The sequence below is a fragment of the Hemitrygon akajei genome, chromosome 23 (assembly GCF_048418815.1).
Source record: "Hemitrygon akajei chromosome 23, sHemAka1.3, whole genome shotgun sequence".
NCBI classification, from domain to species: Eukaryota; Metazoa; Chordata; class Chondrichthyes; order Myliobatiformes; family Dasyatidae; genus Hemitrygon; species Hemitrygon akajei.
In genome coordinates this window covers 48,196,342-48,216,592 of record NC_133146.1, presented here as the reverse complement: position 1 = coordinate 48,216,592, position 20,251 = coordinate 48,196,342, and the positions used below count along the sequence as shown (strand labels likewise).

Genomic DNA, 20,251 nt, shown 5'->3' with positions numbered 1-20,251 from the left:
AAAGCAAGTCGAGCACTTGGACTCCACACTGACAGCGACCGTGGCCAGGGTCACGGAAGCTGTGAGGTCAGCGTGCCCTCCCTGTTCCTCGCCAGAACCCCGAAGGTGTCGATTCAGGGGCGGCATTGTGCGAGCGGTAATTCCCACTCTCCGCAGCAGGCGGCTGTCTGAGCGTAAATTTGAAGGTGCCGGAGCAGCAATGCGAGTGGGCAGCTTCCCTGTTTACCAGCAGTTCGTTCAGGGAAGTGGAGCTTGCTGTCAGCCGCGCGGGCGAAACGCACCCGCTTCCTATCGGTGAGTTCTCCCGATTCTGTGCAAACCCCCTTTTTTTTTTCGCGAGGACAGATTAATCCAGATCTAACCTGGCCCAGAGACTGGAAAATAAACCGGCAACGCCGGTGTTGCGGGAGAGGAGCGGCAGGGTCTATAACCCGGCGCACTGACAGAAGTACCGAGGTCTGGTCCGGGTTAATGAGGGCTGTGGTACTGGTTACCGGTTTAATGATTGTGGAGTACTGGGGTCTGGCCCAGTTCAGATGAGGAAATACCCGCCGAGTATCAGCACTGGCTCAGTCTACCGGGATCCAATGGAAACCGTAAACTCAAGTCTGCAGGGTTTCTAGACTAGGGGTGAAAGTAATTTAAATTTCTGACGGACAGGATCGTGTCACTAACATTGTGTTTTTTTAAAAAACCAATTTGCAGTGAACGAGTCGGCCAGTTTTATTTCACCAGGTGAAGGATCGGCTGGCAATCTCTTCCCCCCCCCCCCCCCCCCGGAAATCCGCGGAGTTCCCTAGCAGTTTATTGCTCCGGATTCCTGCATCTACTGTCTCTTGTGTCTCCCGCTTGCTCGGGACGGCAATTGGTACGGCGAACCTGGCGTACCTGCCTCTCTCGGTCTCATTCCTGGCAGAAGACTGAATGTAGCTATTCACTTTAATCCTGTCACTGGACTGACTGATCAGAGGGGTTACATTCGGAATTGGCTCTGGACATGTGTTAATTGGGAATGTTTTAAACGGGACAGCAGTGGACGAAAATAGGGAAAATTCAGAAAAGATAAAACAAACTGCAGACGTTGAAGATCTGAAATAAAATCAGAGAATGTCAGCAATGCTCAGCTAGTCCGGCAAGGGGAGTGTGTGTGTGTGGTGGCGACACCCGGACATAACGGTTGTAGTGTGATGCATGCAATATTTCAGAGATATCCAACTATACCGCGGAGATCCTGAGTAGATCGGGTTTGATTCTGCAGATATTACTTAGAGAATTGGAGGATGGTTGTTGATGCAACACCTTACATTACAATGGAATGAAGAGCGCTAATCTTCACGTTTTTTGAATAAAGAAAGCGTGTTGCCCGCCGAGGAAGTTCTTAGGTCGCTGGATTCTATCGCTTCTGGATTGCTATGCGAAATTCCGTTTGGAATTTTCTTTGGAACTACGAAGAATTGTGCCTTCGCACAGCCATCAACGTTGTTAGTAAGTCTCTTTACATGACAGCTTTGCAGGTGCATCATTCAGCACGTGTACACAAACGAAACGGTCGCGCTAATGAAGTTTTGACCTGCTTCGTGACCTCGGTGGGTTGATGTGATCTATGTAGCATGCTGATAGCTGACAAGCAGGTCCACAGTGTCTGGCTTATTAAGAGCTAAATAATTAAACCTACTGGTCTATTTACAACAATGAATCAATGTAGTTGGCGCGTATCATTCTGGTAGTTACAAGTCTGTAATTAATCTGGTTACCTAGACATTCAACGTTTTCAGCAATAGGGACATTAGCTTACGGGGCCAGGGGACAAGAGTCCATAGTAAATATTAACGGGATCTAAAGCCTGCAGAGATGCTCAAAGCGGGTGAAGCAGCTTCAGCGGTTCACAATTAACGTTCAGGCCGTCAGTCCTGAAAACGGTGGGAAATGTACCGGTAATTGTTTCTAAGCTGGAAGAAGGGTCGTGAAGGGGCCTCGGGTGGAGGCGGGACGTCATGGAAATGGCTAAAGTGAGAAACCAGCAGAAGCGTCAAAGGAGCAGCCACTAAATGAAAAAGGGACGAACGAATCAAGGCAAATCAGTTAAACTAAAGAAACAAAATAAATATACAAAATTTGCAGGTAGAATCAATCCATTTTGTCTGTGTCAGTTGCAAAAAAAACAACCCAGACAAATCCTGTTTCCAGTGCATGGCAATCAAGTACATACCCAAATTCTTTGTAAGTCAAGGGAGGGCTTCTGTTTCTACCACTTTCTGGGACAGTGAACTGCAGATTTACACTACACTGTACAACATTTTTTTAATTTATCACCTCTCTTATCTTTCATAAGTTACTTTAAATCGGTGTCCTAGTGACTGACCATTCTGGTGAAGAAACAGATACTTCCTATTTATTCTATCTAGGGCTGTCAGTACCCAATAAATAAGTCTTCACTGTTCTCTCTGTTCCAAAGAAAATAACCCTATCTTATCTAATCTTTTCACAAAGATACATCTTCTATTCATTCCTGGCCATATCTCTATAAAGCTCCAATGCAATCACATATCTGTACTTGGCACCAACTTTCCCTTCAATTTTTTTCACAGCTGCACAGACCAATCATTGCTCTGAGCGGGAAATTTTTACACGACCTGAAACCTGTGCCGCACTTTAATGAAGCATTATATAAAAGAAAATTCCAGCTGTAAGGCAACAAAGGCCACGTGCGCGGGAGCATTTCAGTTACTGTGCGGCTGCACACCTGCGCAGTTTAGAGCGAACAGTACTCGGCACTCAATGTCACTCATGAATTATTGAGTGGTTGTATCTACAAACGGAAGTCAGCAGGCCAAGATCACAGTACAGCATGAATTCTGAAGAAATGATAGGTATCAAAGTTTTGGCTGAAGGTACTTTCATTCCAGCTTTAATGTGTTTGCTACTCAGTTGCACATTTGGATTTTAGATAGTTCCATCACCTCCTACATTCCTTGAGAACTTATATCTCAATTGTCCCTTGTTCCTATACTTCATGTAAAAGCTGATTAATTTACCATGAGAGCATGATGGATTCAATTTGGTTTATAGATGACACCTATGCAGTGTTTATTATCCTGCTAAAGAGAAATTCTGGGTAAGAGTTTGTCATCCCAGGCCTCAGGTGCAGAGCAGCATTTTATTATATCTGTTGGTAAGATGGCACAGGCAGAAGACCAAGCACGTAACCTTCTAATCTTCACAGTCAAATCCTATAAATTCGCTTTCTGAAGGAAGCCAGTTAAGCTGCTTGCATTTTAAAGTTAGTTTCTTGGTATAAAGATAACTGCAATTCCAAGTAGCATACAAATAATGAACAACCACAAGGTTAAAATTAAACTTCAAAAGCATGTGAGAGATGTAGGGTATTAAATCTTCCACTTGCATTTATTTCTACTTTATTAATCTGAAAGAAAAAAGTTTAGTTTTAACTATGATTTGGGTCCACCCTTCTGAAGGTCAGATCTTAACAAATGTGTTAGAATGGTTCAGACTTGTGATCAGCTGCAAAACAAAAAAATAATTATGCTTGCTATTCACCTTGTTGAAGTTATCTGCAGGAGTCTGCAGCCTTTCATGCTTTTGCTCGAGTTCCACATCTAATCCAATGTCGCAGGGCATCTGTGAACCAAACAAGAGTAGCCAGGGCTTTTCAACCAATCAGTTGGAAGAATCCTCAGTAGGATAATCAGAGTCAAAGGCAAAAAATATGGATTAGATTTTTATCATGTAACAGGAATGAAATAAAGATAGAAAAGGATGGGATGATAAGAGAAATCTACAGAAAGAAACATGAAAAATAATGCCATGAAGTTTCTGAAAGCTCAAAATATGTTGACTAACCTCTGGCTTTGCATACATGTGCTCTGGTGCATGGTTGTGATACTAAGGATAGGCAACACTTCGCATGTTTGTTTCTTTAAGAATGTTTCTCATGATAGCGCTTAAAAGGAAATAGGAATGGAAGAAGTTTATGTTGATTACTGATTATAGTTAAATCCTCAGCTTCAGTCTTTAAGGGACAGTAAAACAATAGGCCAGTTTTTAACTTTCTACATTCTACTTTAGATGGTTTGAAATATCATTGACTAATGGTGAAGACACCATACCTCATGACGGAATCTTCAAAACATTGCTTAGAATTTTATAGCTTGGTCGATATATGTTTGCCACTTATCCTTACACATTATAGCTCAATGCTAAATTTTAATGACTGGGCCTGGATTGCTTGACTTAGAAAATTTGAGAGAACTCTTCTTCTTGCAAGTCTCTCTTGCGTCAAGACCACAAAGATAATGTTATTTGCTGCTAATAGGTATCTTTTCATCAGTTTACCAAAAGGGGTATTACTGATTAAACTTTATCTTGAAAAATAATAAATACAAATTCTTGTTGCATTTTGGAATTCACAGGACATCGAATTTTCACTACGAGTTAAATGTTGTCTATCTGTTCAATATGTTACTTTATATCTTTTCAACTAATAAAGAAAAAGTTGTATTCATAAAAATACCTTGTATATCTATCCCACTCATTAAAACACAGCTAAACAGTGCTTTGAATTTTTTTGTTTGCAAACTGATTTTTTTTCAACTTTCAGTAATCATATTTTCTTATGACATCAAGTCCATGCCATTTCTCAGAGCAATCTCATTAATCTTCTTTCTCCACTTATTTTCTTCTTTTAAAAATGACCATTAATATTCCATGAACCTGCTACCAGTGACTTTGGAGACTTAATTTAGAGAGGCCCATTAACCTCAGAATCAACATGCGTTTGGGAGGGGGAAAAGAAACTGGAATACCCACAGTAAACCCAAATGGTCTCGGGGAGATCATATACACCTACAGAGATAGTGCTGAAGAGAGTGAAAGGACTGAGATAAAGGTACTCTGAGAATTGCTTTGAATTGTTGGACTAACTTGGCAGATGGGATGACCATTTCTGACTTATCATCCATGTAATCAGTTGATGAGATATTTTTAGGTGTTGGTATTGACATGGGGCTAGTCTTTAATTCTAGCTGGAGAATGTACTGCTGGAAGCTAATGCAAGTTGTAGTCCAGAAAAATTATTTAATTTAGTGCAAAGGTGTTTTATTAACTTCTTTGTGGGGGGGGGGACATGGGTGTTGTTTTCTCATATTAGTTATCACTGTTGTCAATCACACAATGACCTTTTAATCTTTAAACTCCAGGAACACTTCCAATAATCCTTTCGTTCTTCATTCCATTTTTGAAGCTGGTTTTGCATTTTCAAAAAAGTTCTAACTTTGAATTTTTCGCTAGGAGTAGATTCAGGTTGCTTAGCTGGACTTTTGAGATTCTCTGTGTTTAAATATTTAATCATCCATTTGCTAATCCTCTTGAGCCTATGAGCAGTAGTGTGAGAAAGCAAATTCTTAAATAATAATATTGCAATATTGTATTTGTATTTCTTTAACAAGAGAATAATAACCAGTTAAAATGATGAATGCATGAGTTTAAGTAATTAACTGGAAGCGGTAACCTTTGTTCTTGGCCAGTGGATTTTCATCAGATAAACATGTAGTCTGCAGCAATTCATGAGACAAGTTATGATTGCGGGAGTAGATAGATAGATAGATAGATAGATACTTTATTCATCCCCATGGGGAAATTCAACTTTTTTTTCCAATGTCCCATACACTTGTTGTAGCAAAACTAATTACATACAATACTTAACTCAGTAAAAAATATGATATGCATCTAAATCACTATCTCAAAAAGCATTAATAATAGCTTTTAAAAAGTTCTTAAGTCCTGGCGGTAGAATTGTAAAGCCTAATGGCATTGGGGAGTATTGACCTCTTCATCCTGTCTGAGGAGCATTGCATCGATAGTAACCTGTCGCTGAAACTGCTTCTCTGTCTCTGGATGGTGCTATGTAGAGGATGTTCAGAGTTATCCATAATTGACCGTAGCCTACTCAGCGCCCTTCGCTCAGCTACCGATGTTAAACTCTCCAGTACTTTGCCCACGACAGAGCCCGCCTTCCTTACCAGCTTATTAAGACGTGAGGCGTCCCTCTTCTTAATGCTTCCTCCCCAACACGCCACCACAAAGAAGAGGGCGCTCTCCACAACTGACCTATAGAACATCTTCAGCATCTCACTACAGACATTGAATGACGCCAACCTTCTTAGGAAGTACAGTCGACTCTGTGCCTTCCTGCACAAGGCATCTGTGTTGGCAGTCCAGTCTAGCTTCTCGTCTAACTGTACTCCCAGATACTTGTAGGTCTTAACCTGCTCCACACATTCTGGCAATCATTCTGGCATACCTCAATGAGAGGTATATAACATCTTACACACTTGCATGCAGAACATCCAAAAAAGGAAACAGAGGAGATGTTAATGATCTAAAATATTAAGTGAAAGTCAGATTTTTAAAGGCACTTTTATGCCACTGCTCAAATATACATTATTACATCAACAGATTCTTGAATTCCACACCTACACTCTTCAGTGCAGAAATTCAGTGCATGCTGGGCGATAGTTGCAGGTTCATCTACACATACTTTTTGTTGGTTGACTCACCATTATCCCACAGGCATTCCTGATCAATATCAATGATACACTTTATCTGACTTCTCAGTTTTATACCATTGATACTGTGTGCAGTTTTGGGCTCCTTATTTAAGAAAGGATGTGCTGACATTGGAGAGGGTTCAGAGAAGATTCACTAGAATGATTCCAGGAATGAGAGGCTTAACATATGAGGAACGTTTGACCGCTCTTGGACTGTACTCCTTGGAGTTTAGAAGAATGAGGGGGTCCTCATAGAAACATTTCGAATGTCGAAAGGCATGGACAGAGTGGATGTGGCAAAGTTGTTTCCCATAGTGGGGGAGTCTAGTACGAGAGGACATGACTTGAGGATTGCAGGGCGCCTATTCAGAATAGATATGCAAAAAAATTTTTTAGCCAGAGGGTGGTGAATCTGTGGAATTTGTTGCCACGGGCGGCAGTGGAGGCCAAGTCATTGGGTGTATTTAAGGCAGAGATTGATAGGTATCTGAGTAGTCAGGGCATCAAAGGTTATGGTAAGTAGGCGGGGGAATAGGACTAAAGGGGAGATTGGATCAGCTCATGATGAAATGGCGGAGCAGACTTAATGGGCCGAATAGCCGACTTCTGCTCCTTTGTCTTATGGTCTTATACAGGCATATCTGGCATAACTTCATTCTTTTTATTGGAGTCAATGCAATCTGATATATCATAGTGATTTTGGTGATTTCGTCAGCAACAGAATGCATAAATCCAGATTTGTAGAGGGGTAAGCTTCAGCAAATTTATTCATTTGAGTCCTTTTCCTGTCCTTCTGGTTGGACAACGAAGGACCTATTTACCTAGTTCATGATTAGCCACATGAAGATGATAATTTTGACGAGGTTTTCACTATTTGCTGGATCTCCCTCCTTGGGTTTTGTGTTTTAGACTAGCATCCCGCCACTGTCTGGAAGGAGTTTGTACGTTCTCCCCGTGACTGCATGGCTTTCCTCCAGGTGCTCCGGTTTCCTCCCACAGTCCAAAGATGTACCGGTTGGTAGGTTAGTTGGTCATTGTAAGTTGTCCCGTGATTGGGCTAGGGTTAAATTGGGGGCTGGGTGGTGCAGCTCAAGGGGCTGGAAGGGCCCAATCCATGCTGCAGCTTAATAAAAGAACTAAAAATAAAAATACAATTTGGGGGATTGAGTTCAAGAGCTGTGAGATAATGTAAATCTTGATCAGACCACACTTGGAATATAGTGTTCAGTTCTGGTTGCCTCATTATAAGTAGGAATTAGAAGATTTAGAGAGGGTGCAGAGGAGATTTACCAGGATTTGCCTGGATTAGAGATCATGTCTTTTGCGGAAAGGTTGAGTAATCTAGGGCTTTTCTCTTTGGAGAGAAGGAGGATGAGAGGTGACTTATAAAGATATACAAGTTGATAAGAGGCGTAGATCGAGACATTTTCCAAGTGGCTAACATGAGGGGGTATAATTTTAAGGTGCTTGGAGGAAAATATAGGGGGGATGTTAGAGGTAAATTTTATATACAGAGTGTGGTGAGTGTGTGGAATGCTTCCTGCCAGGGGTGTGGTAGAAGCAGATATAATAGGGGCATTTAAGAAACCTTTATATCGAATAGTGGAGGGCTATGTAGGAAGGAAGGGTTAGATTAATTTTAGAGTTCATTAAAAGTCGGCACAACATCATAGCCCGAATCATGTACTGTGCTGTAATGTTCTATGCCAGTTTACAATTCCACTAATTACTCCCCTAAACAACCATTCATGCATTTTTGTACATCGATATTATTTATATCGAATGGTATATTATCTAAATTTTTTTTAAAGTTTGCAGTCTCCTGATTGCGCATAGTTTCAATTATATAAATTAATGCAAATCCCTCTTATATCTACAGTTGCAACTTTAAACCTACTTAAGAGTGTTTTCTAATTAGTATAAATGTTTGGCTCACTGACCTGCCATTTCCAGAGTTACTGCTACATCCCTTGTTTCTGAACAGGTGTTATACTTGTGCAGCTCTGATATATTTTTGGACACCTCTCCTGACTGGCTGTGGCAGAATTTGTGTTTATTGAGTTTGCATGACAAATTAAGCAGTTCAGAAAAATGAATGAGTTTAAGTAATTACTTAGAAGAACATCACTTGCAGTTCTTCATGGGTGGATTTCCATCATCAAAACAAACAGTCTGCAGCAATTTATGAGACAGTTTAAAACTGATGGAGAAATCATACCCATATCTCAATGAGAGGCATGTAATAGGCGTATAACACTTCGCACACTTGCGTGCAGAACATCCAATTTCAGTTTAAAAAAGAAACTGAGAAGCTGTTAGCGATTTTAAATAATAAGTAGCTGTCTTGGAAAAACACAACAGAACTGCCAAAATTTTAAAGGAGCTTTCATGCCTTAGATCTATTAAGCAAACACTACTCAAAATGATAGGCTGTTTGTTGTCTCTTAGATGTTGGAAGATCCACTGTATTTTTAACAAATCTTCTTTTATTTATTCCAAATCTCTTATGAACCTCAAGATTACATTGAGATGGTTTGATCCTGAAAGGCTTAAGATGTATCTTCAGAAGTTTTCATTAATTGGTCACTTCAAGATAGTTCTGACTTGATTGAAGTGACAAACTATGTGGATATCTTCCTGGGTTTTAATGAAGGTGTGTATAATCCAATGTATATCTAAAGTCAAGGGAAAATGAACATACAAACTTCTTCAAGTTTCTTTTTTTTTCTTCAAATGATTACTCCAAGGATGAATGGAAAAATGTCACAGGAGAACAGAAAACTTGAATAGTGAATTAAATACGGTCGACCTTCACTAATCCGACTACCTGTAATCTGGTTCCTTCGATAATCCAGCACTGATTTCAAATTTTCCGCACAATTGTAATATCAAATTTCCCAGGCCACGGTACCAATCTGCTGCGCTTTGTTTTGGTTGCGCTAGATCTGTTCACATGTTGGCGTGCTCTTGTAAGTACAGACAGGCGATTCCTGCTTGTTTTCCTGCATTTATTAATATCATTTGCGTAAGGCGCGGCTTCCCGGCACCTGCCCGTCTCACCCGCCAGCAGCAGGGGAGCTGGTGCGCGCTGGGTTGGTCCACCTTCTCGTCCACCTGCCGGCAATTGCGCACTGCCCTCTGGCGTCGCCCGGCCGGCACTCCGTTCTCTTCTGCCTACGGCCTCAGATCAGACATGGTGACCCGTTGAATTTAAGCATATTACTAAGCGGAGGAAAAGAAACTAACAAGGATTCCCTCAGTAACTGTGAGTGAAGAGGGAAGAGCCCAGCGCCGAATCCCTGGCCGCCTGGCGGTCGTGCGAAATGTGGCGTGTTGAAGACCTCCTTTCTCCGACTTCTGCTTCTGCTCACCCAGATGTGCTGCCACCAACATCAAAGGTTTTTGAAGAAACTGTTGTGCCAGTTTCAGCACCAGTTCCTGATGCTTCACTCATTTTTCAAGACGATGATGTTGATGATCCTGACAACCCCACACTTGCAGACAAAGTTACAGGTCTGCAGGTGTGGGGTTGTCAGGATCATCAACATCATCGTCTTGAAAAATGAGTTTAATATAATATAACAAGGTATATTAAATGTATCACTTTAGAAGTGGAAGTACTCAACTGTTTTGTATAAGTTAATTCCTGTACATTTACCTGTACCCTTTATTTTATCTGTGCCTGTACAGTATATTACTTTATTAAAATTTCACCTGCTACTCATTTAATATTTCTGTTCCATTATTATCTAACTTGTACTGATTTACATGATATTTTAAAGGTATGATGAGGCGGTTAGCTATTGCTTAATGTGATCCTTCTGTAATTCAGCATTTTCACTAATCCGACACTCCTCAGGTCCCAATGGTGCTGGATTATAGAAGGTCGACCTGTAGTGAATGCCTATGGCTTTAACACGGTTGACTACACTGCTCTATAACAAAGCTTGCTTCAATTCTTAACTAATCCATCATGATTAACACTAATTTTACTACTCATGCCCTAACTCTCATAAATCTTGTTCATTCATGGCCTTATGTTTGCTGGTGTTTATAGGCTCCTGAGTAAAAAACCACACCCTCATTTTAAGATCTCAGATCTCTCTCTCCTTCTTATATTTGTACGCATCAGCCCTATGATGTTATGCATTCACTTTTGGCCTCATGATGATTTCAGATTTTAATCACTTCGCTGCTGGTAACCATACCAAAAGCAGCCATTCATAAATTGTGGAATACCCTCTGGAGATTCCCCTGTCTCCCTATGTCTTTCTCCTCCATGAACCAAGGACTTTGACCAACCCTTTGGCCATGCCTTGATACTATTTAATGAGTGGGGTGGTGGAGTGGTTAGTGCTGCTGCCTTACAGCTCTACAGTACCTGTGTTCAATCCTGAACTTGGGTGCTGTGTGCAGAATTCATGTGCTTTCCTTGTGACCTGGTACACTAGCTTCCTCCCATATGGGATAATCGGCTACATTAAATTTCTTCTATGTGTAGGTAGTGGCTAAAAAAAAGAATGACGCTGAGATGCATCCCAAGATGCACTGTGATGTAACCTGGGGACATCGGGTCTTTCAGCATCAGGCACACTCAGTCAGCCAGGGTTGATCAGTCCCTGGCTTGTGTCCAAGTCGCACTGGTCCGCAGGTTACACTTATTGATCTATAGACAACTGGAAGCTCGCTCAGCAGCCTCCGTGACAGTCCTGATGGCACTTTTCTTTGCAGCCCTTGCAGTGCCAAGGAAAGAGTAGGTTCTGCACAGACAGTAGCCAGCAAAACCTCTGCACCCCGCCTCTACAGGCTCGCATTGTGCCCCCAACCACTGTCTCTGGCTCTGCCCTATCAGCTCCTGGTACTTGCTCTTCTTACGCTCAAGTGCCTCCATCGGGTCTTCCAAAGACACGGTCAGTTCTAACATGACCACTGGCTTTGAGGTTCATGACAGAATGACCATGTTAGTGACGATGAAGCAAAGAAGCCAGGGAACCTTAATTGCTTCCCAGTATCAGTTGCCAGTCAGACGCTGTGGCAAGCAAAGCCAGTGAGGGTCTTGTTGGGTATGTAAAAATCTCATAAAACCCTTCTGCAATTACTTAGGGATATTTTATAATACATTAATGTTGCTTTATATATCCATGTCATTACTCTTACTTTCAGTTCTAACTTACTATTTCTTTCCACTTAGTGAGCCAGCAACTAGAAGATTTAAAGGAGGTGGTTTATGTAATAACTTCTCCATAATTTTCATGTTGAATATTTAGGGAATGCTTAGGGCAAGATACTGTGTGCTGCAGTGTAATTTAAATGACTGCAGCTGCACAAAAAAAACTACATTTCTGAAGTTAATTTGTATGCAGATGCCAGATTCCTTTATCTGGAAACATTAGAGGAGGCTGCTGCAGAACACAGGGCCTTTTATTTTGCCCACCAGTGTCCTCGGTGATAAACGGGCTGGGCAGTATTCAGTTACCCATTTGAAAGTGTTTCAGAAGGTGAGCATGTGGCCCACTCCTCCTTGTGATTGTGTAGAGAGGGGTTTCTGAAGGTGACCAGAGCTCTCAGTGTCAGCTTCCATACTTTATGCTTGACTTATTGATACAACAGAGATTTAGTGACAGTTTCAAGACATGATGGCTAAGAGAAACCCATCACATATTAGTGGCAGGTTAACTGGTCGTTGTAAATTGGCCTGTGATTAGGCTAGGGTTAAACTGAGGATTGCTGTGGTGGCGGAAGGGCCTATTCTGCACTGTATCCCAATAAATAAATAAACAACTATTACAAAAACATACCTTACTAATGATGTATGCGCCTTCAAATGAAAAGGTCTTTCCACCAAGTTTGCTAGCATAATTGACCACTGTAAATTGGCTTTAGTGTAGGTGGGTGGTAGAATAGATAGGAATATGGGGAGAATAAGTTACTGGGGCAGTTAGAAGGTAACTTCTAACTCGAAACAGTTACTTTCCCCAAGCAGTAAGTCCGATCAATACCTCCACCCACTAACCCACTCCTCAACATGCCCAACCACCACTATGTTATTATTTCCTGTCAGTCACTTTAAGTATGGCCTAATGTCACTTTATGGACATGCAGTACAGTCAGTCTATGCATATTAGCTATCTTATGTATTTATATTTATTGTGCTTCGTTATTATTGTACGGTTTATCTTTTGTGTGTTTTTTTTGTGCTGTATTGGATTCTGGGCAACAATTATTTTGTTGGCATTTACACTTGTTCAAAGTCCAAAGTACATTTATTATCAAAGTATGTATAAATTATACAACCCTGAGATTCAGCTCCTTACAGGCAGTCACAAAACAAGAAACCCAAAAAAAAAACAATTAAAAAAAAGACCAACATCCAGAAAATGACATTAAGCCATCTTGAATAAGTCTTAAATGATGTTGCTGTGTGATCTGACCTTGACTCAATGGGCTACGTTGCCTCCACTATCTAAGGAAATCTGGAAAAATGGAACAAAGGAAGTTTTGTGATTTTAATTTCAGTCCCCTATATTCACCCAGCCATTTTCTTTTACTTACACAATTTATGTGCAGTCGGCCCATGCACTCAAAGATGCCTAATGCTGGCCTAAGATAATATCTGAGAGGGAAAGACACTACTGGTGGGTGACTGATGAACCTGGTTCCTTTTGATCAGCCTGTCAACTCTGTTGCTTCTCCTTCCCCCACATTGAAAAACCCAGAGCTACGGAAGATTTTTGTTAGGAAAGCTACCGATCTAAACTTACCTTGTGTCTTAATGGATGGTCCAGATGGTCTCCAGACAGTGTGAATATTGAATATTCCAGATATGGACCAGCCATTATACCCCTCATTTGTGGTGAAGCACCAAAGCCATTGGGGCTATTTAATGGATGGTATACCTTACATGGACTAAGAAGTGCCACACAGGAGTGAAGAGAGGGTGAGGCTGGTGATTAGATTATTGAATGAGGTGAAGGTCAGAAGTCAGGTAAGTGGCCATGTGGGAGGAGAGAAATATACTCATCAGATAGATGGATAAGCGGGTATTTGAAGTTGCAATCAAGAAGGTGGGTTGTTGGGTGGTTCAAGGGATTGTTCAGCTGAGAGGTGAGGTTGATGGGCAATGGATGGAATTTGGTACCTTAACTGACCAGAAGAGCTTTATGGGGAAATGTGTGAGGTTTTAAAGAATTAGGGCCATCACAGGGGATCAGATAATTGGTGGGAGATTGGTGCAGGAACATGGGACACAGGTCTGGATCAGTTGGGATGGTGTGCCAGTCAGCTGATTGGTGAGGAGATCCATTGGAGTTTGAGAGACTGCTGCAGGTGGTACTGCTTGGAGAAAGTCCTTAGGACTTGGCTCACAGTGCAGTGAAGACTTAGTTGTCTCTGGATTGCTAATGATGATAACCCTGGGATAACTCAAATGCAACGCCAGGGGAAAGATCTAATTTGTTACAGAACTGATACATAAACTGTGTAATTCAGGTAAATGCAGTGTATGTTGGGAAGTGCCAAGTGACCAGAAGCAACTTAAAAATCATCATATCGCTCAACACTGATGCTATATTTCCTATGCTACGTTGAAAAAGGTGATTGTCATTTAATTTCTAGTCTTTGCAGCTGGGTGAGGGAAACATAGTTGGTAACTCATGTGTAAATTGGACTGGGTTAGGCTGCCAGTAAAAATAATATCAGCACCAAAAGAAAAGTTAACAACATTGCGTGGGGAGATCTTAGAACATTAGAATATAAGAAACTCAACTAGGTGTAGGCCAGCCAGCTCCATGTATCTCTTGGTTATTTAGTAAGATCATAGCTACTTTCATGTACAAACCCTTAATTCCCTATCCTAAAGTCAAAGGATATATAAATGTCCAAATTCTTAAAAGAGATACACTGTAGGCTATTTTTTTAAAAATTCACTGTCACTGCTTTACTGTAATTTTGAACAACTGGTTAAAATTATGACCGCAATTGATAAATGTAATATTCATTGTGATTAATTGGCCTGCTGTTCTCATGCTATTTGAACAGTCACCATGTAAAATAAGATGGATTCTTGACCTCACAATCTACTTCATCATGGCCTTGCACTTTATTATCCACCAGAACTATTATTTCTCTGTAAATATATTCAGCATTATGTTTTTTTTCTTCTATTGCCTCAGTGAACTGATGTGGTAAATTATCAGTATAGAAGGCATGTATACAAAGATTTTCACGGTGTTTCAGTACACATGATAATAATAAAACAATATACTAAACTCATTTTGGAAATAAACAATGGAAAGTGAGATGATACGAGAAGTTGACATTCCAATTGAAATTCCTGCCTCCATTTTTGCAAAGTAGTGGGGAAAATCCATCTTGAAGAACTTTGTGTGCTGGTCTTTGGGAATACTAGTTGTTAGCTCTTCACAAACAATGCCTTTGCTTAATTTGATCATCTATCTGAAATTGCTGATCTCACTAATCTGTTTGACAAAATCTGCTGTCAAAGTGAGTCTCTTTTCCAAATCTTAGGGAACATAGCTTTGTCATTGTGGGGACATGGCATGCAAAAACTTTTTTTTAAAAAAAATATTCACATTAGCTTTTGGTTAAAGCTGGAAATACGAGTTTTACGCTTGTATTTTTCTAGTTAGTAATATTGCATTCATGTATGTATTTACAGCAAGTTCAGTGACCAATGCTTCCAAGGCAGAGCAATATTTGCTGGCTAAATGAACAGGAGAAAAAAGTGTGAAAGTCTGTACACCTAACAATCAGAAACCAGAGAGTGCTACAAATCTTGATTATTGCTTCTTTCTTTCAATCATTAACCCAACCAGCTGTTGTTCAAACTTTGCACTGGGATTTCAGCCTAACTAAGCACATTGTCTTTTGATAAACATCTCTGCTATGAGAGGCATTGAAAATGTTATCTGTGGTTGGGGCTTAAATTTTTTTCAGTTTTTAAGACCCACTCTATTTAGGCTAAGGTTTTATCATTTTTAGAAGTGGCAAAATCAGATATTTCATGTTGTCAAGAAATGACCAAAAGAGATAGGAGAATAATTAGGCCATTTGGCTGATCTATTTCCCTCTCAACCCCGATCTCCTGCCTTCTTCTGGTATCCCTTCACGCCCTGACAAATCAAGAATCTATCAACCTCTGCTTTAAATATACCCAGTCACTTGACTTGCATAGCCACCTATGGGAGCAAATTCCAGAGATTCACCACTCTGGCTAAAGAAATTCTTCCTCTTCTCCATTCTAAATAGATGTCCCTCTATTCTGAGGCTGTGTCCTTTGGTCTTGGGCTCCCCCACCATAGTAGACAACCTCTTCACATCCACTCTATTGAGGCCTTTCAACATTCAAATAAGATCTTCCCCTCATTTTTCTGAATTCCAGTAAATACAGGCCCAGAGCCATCAAGCGCTCCTAATATGATAAGCCTTTCAATTATTTTCGTGAACCTCCTTTGAACTCTCTCCAATGCTAGCACAGCCATTCTTAGATAAAGGGCTCAAAGCTGCTCACAAAACTCCAAATGAGTCCTTACCCATGCCTTATAAAGCCTCAACATTACAACCTTGCTTTTATATTCCATCCTCTCAAAATGAATGCTAACATTTCATTTGCCTACTTCGCTACGGATTCAACCTGCGAATGTTCTTTTCTCTGTAAGGTGCAACTAAAAGAAATTTAATGGTAATTACATTTACAGATTAGTTTAGACTTTCTCTTAATCATTTCAGCGCCAGCAGCTTTATTTTTCTTCAAGTAATAACAAATTCCTTTTATCACCCATTTTGATAAAATACCTTTTATCACTCAAGGTGTAATAATAACAGAGTTGTCATGATGGGAGATTTTAATTTCCCAGATATTGATGGGCATCTCCCTAGAGCAAGGGGTTTAGATGGGGTGGAGTTTATTAGGTGTATTCAGGAGTTTGGTAGGTGTGTTTGGAGAGGTTTAATATAATTAGGATTGATCAGCATAGCTTTGTCAAGGGCAGGTCATGCCTTACAAGCCTGATTGAATTTTTTGAGGATGTGACTAAGCACATTGATGAAGGAAGAGCAGTAGATGTAGTGTATATGGATTTCAGCAAGGCATTTGATAAGGTACCTCATGCAAGGCTTATTGAGAAAGTAAGGAGGCATGGGATCCAACGGGACATCATTTTGTGGATCCAGAACAGGCTTGCCCACAGAAGGCAAAGCGTGATTGTTGACGGGTCATATTCTGCATGGAGATCGGTCACCAGTGGTGTTCCACAGGGATCTGTTCTGGGACCCTTACTCTTTGTGATTTTTATAAATGTCCTGAATGAGGAAGTGGAGGGATGGGTTAGTAAGTTTGCTGATGACAGAAAGGTTGAAGGTGTTGTGGATAGTGTGGAGGGCTGTCAGAGGTTACAGCGGGACATGCAAAACTTGGCTGAGAAGTGGCAGATGGAATTCGACCCAGATAAGTGTGAAGTGGTTCATTTTGGTAGGTCAATTATGATGGCAGAATATAGTATTAATGGTAAGATTCTTGGTAGTGTAGAAGATCAGAGGGATCTTGGGGTCTGAGTCCATAGGACGTTCAAAGCAGCTGTCCAGGTTGACTCTATGGTTAAGAAGGCATACGGTGTATTGGCCTTTATCAATCATGAAATTGAATTTAGGAGCCGAGAGGTAATGTTGCACCTATATAGGACCCTGGTCAGACCCCACTTGGAGTACTGTGCTCAGTTCTGGTTGCCTCACTACAGGAAGGATGTGGAAGCCATAGAAAGGGTGCAGAGGAGATTTACAAGGATGTTGCCTGGATTGGGGAGCATGCCTTATGAGAATAGGTTGAGTGAACTTGGCCTTTTCTCCTTGGAGCGACGGAGGATGAGAGATGACCTGATAGAGGTGTAGAAGATGATGATAGGCATTGATCGTGTGGTTAGTCAGAGGCTTTTTCCCAGGGCTGAAATGGTTGTCACAAGAGGACACAGGTTTAAGGTGCTGGGGAGTAGATACAGAGGAGATGTCAGGAGTAAGTTTTTTTACTTAGAGAGTGTTCAGTGCATGGAATGGGCTGCCGGCAATGGTGGTGGAGGCAGATACAATAGGGTCTTTTAAGAGACTTTTGGATAGGTACATGGAGCTTAGAAAAATGGAGGGCTATAGGTAAGCCTAGTAATTTCTAAGGTAGGGAAATGTTCGGCACAACTTTGTGAACCGAAGGGCCTGTATTGTGCTGTAGGTTTTTTTATGTTTCTATGTTACACTAAATGAATGGAAATATGAAATCAGCATGGTGGGCATTTGTTGTTGGCATGGCGTGTTACTGGTGAGGAAATGATTCAGTATTTTCCACATAGACTGTCTCTGCTGAATTTTACTTTGGGTATTTATCAGTTAAAACCAAAAATATACAAGTCCTGAATGTACTAAATAAATACTGCACTGTGTCAAACATTTCTCAGAATGGTGTACGAAAATTAATCAATAATTACAAGCTGACTGATCGATATTTAACCTTCAGCTTCTGAACTTTTAAAAACTGAATCACTATACATTCTACCTGTTTGCAAATGATAATTGCAACCTTGGAAACATGCTTGGAATGCATTCCCCTTGGTTTTGTGGAATGTCATTGTAAATTAACTGATCTCACACAAACATTGCCTAAATAGGCTTGATTTAATGTTATATCCCAAAATCCTGTTTACTATATGCAATGTGCTTCCTTCCATCATCAGTCAGGAATTCATGACTTCAGAAGTGATGCAATAATTGCCCTGAGGCATTCTGCACAGAGCTAAGACATACCAGTCTGCACTAGGTAATAAAGTTGACTGGTCTCAGATAACTCTGCATTTTGAAATACATTGCATAGAAAACAAACACATGCACTTAATGATCACCTTATTAGGTACCTTGTGTACCTAATAAAATGACCACTGGGTGTATGTTTGTGGACTTCTGCTGCTGTAGCACATCCACATCAAGGTTCGAAAAGTTGTGTGTTCAGAGATGCTCTTCGGCACACCGCTGTTGTAAGTGTGGTTATTTAAATTACTGTCAACTTCCTGTTAGAAACCAGTCAGCCCATTCTCCTCTGACCTCTCTAACAAAGTGTTCTCACCCACAGAACTTCCACTCACTTGATGCTTTATTTTCACATCATTCTCTGTAAATTCTAGAGCAGGGGTTTCCAACCTGGGGTCCATGGATCCCTCAGTTAATGGTAAGGCTCCAAGGCATTAAAAAAGTTCGGAACCGCTGCTTTAGAGACTATTGTGTGTGAAAATCCCAGGAGATTACCAGTTTCTGAGAGGTATCTAGCATCAACAATTATTCCACGGTCAAAGTCACTTAGATCACATTTGATCCCCATTCTGATGTTTGCTTTGAATAACAATGGAACCTCTTGACCATGTCTGCATGCTTTTTATGCATTGTGCTGCTGCCACGTGACTGGCCAATGAGATATTTGCATTAACGAGGAGGTGTACAGGTGTACCTAATAAAATGGCCACAGAGTGTATATCGTATAAAACAGCATACTTTGTAGAATTTTTTTACACTTCTGAAAGTGCTTAAAATCACACCTGGTTGTGTATATTCCCATTGGTAGGGTAAAAACGTCTATGTGTCAAAAGCAGAGGAAAGGTAATTGAGTGAGATGCAAGAGGGTCAGATGTTGGAATCTGGAACAACAAGTAATCTGCTGGAGGAACTCAATGAATTGAGCAGCAACTGATACATCCTGGTGCATGGTTTTCGATCTGAAACGCTGACAATATATTCCTCCCCCCGACTGCTGTGGCTCGATCTGCGGAGTTCCTCCAGCAGAGTGTTTATAACTTGGTGAGTGTGGGGCACAAAGATATACAAAGCAAAGTAATGAAGTTTCCTTGCATTATAAATGGCTTTTATATTTATTTTTTCCCTGTTCAATTGATTTTGTGTCCATTTCCCTCTTGAAAATGTTGCTTTTCCACCCATTTCTTTCTTTGTGTATATTGGCTATTCTATATTTTCAGGACATTCGCATGTTAACTTTTGGAAAATGGAATTTCTAGTTCATTGGCAAAGAGGGCTTTAAATGGAAAGTGTTTTCATAACTTACAGAAAATAAAGGTTACTTTTATTTTCTTACGCCTTGATTGTCATGTAATAGATTTTCAGCATCAAAATCCATTTTATCACCTATGTAAAATCCCCTCAAACTTTTATTGCTTTGCTACAATGTGATTGTTGTAAAATGTAAATACGATTTTGAAATGAACCATCTGATGGTTATTGATTTTACAGTTTAGATAAACACAAATTTTCACTTGATGCAGTATTCATGATTACACCACTAACGCCCTCTGCACTTTAATTGTTTCCTCCCAACATGCTCACATTTTAATCCCTTTATATCCCTCCATTCCATCAGGCTAGCCAGGGGACCTTCATCTTCTTGCCTATATCGAACTCTACAGCTCACAGAAACTTAATTTCTGTCTCAATCAGTCATCCATCCGTAATGTAGGTTCAGCTTGTTTGTAGCTTCTCTTCCCCCTCCTTTTTCCTTTTTTTAATCTGGGAGTGGAGGACATGCCCAGTCCTAGCTGCCGGGCATGTCTTCTTCCTCTGCATTTCATAGCCTCCTTATATCATTGTCTATGTTCTCATTTTTTTTAAACTGCTCCCGTTGACTC

At 40.6% G+C, this 20,251-nt stretch overlaps 1 protein-coding gene across 4 annotated transcripts in view; it reads left to right on the top strand.

Annotated features, from left to right (window-relative positions):
- ptprea (protein tyrosine phosphatase receptor type Ea) overlaps positions 1–20,251 on the top strand; it is a 293,967-nt gene continuing 273,716 nt past the window's right edge. For 2 of the 4 annotated variants that reach the window (XM_073027577.1, XM_073027574.1), the window contains exon 1: positions 1–294. The gene's annotated coding sequence lies outside the window, so the exon portion shown is untranslated. The remainder of the gene's footprint in view (positions 295–20,251) is intronic. The other 2 variants (XM_073027576.1, XM_073027578.1) reach the window with 2 other exon arrangements.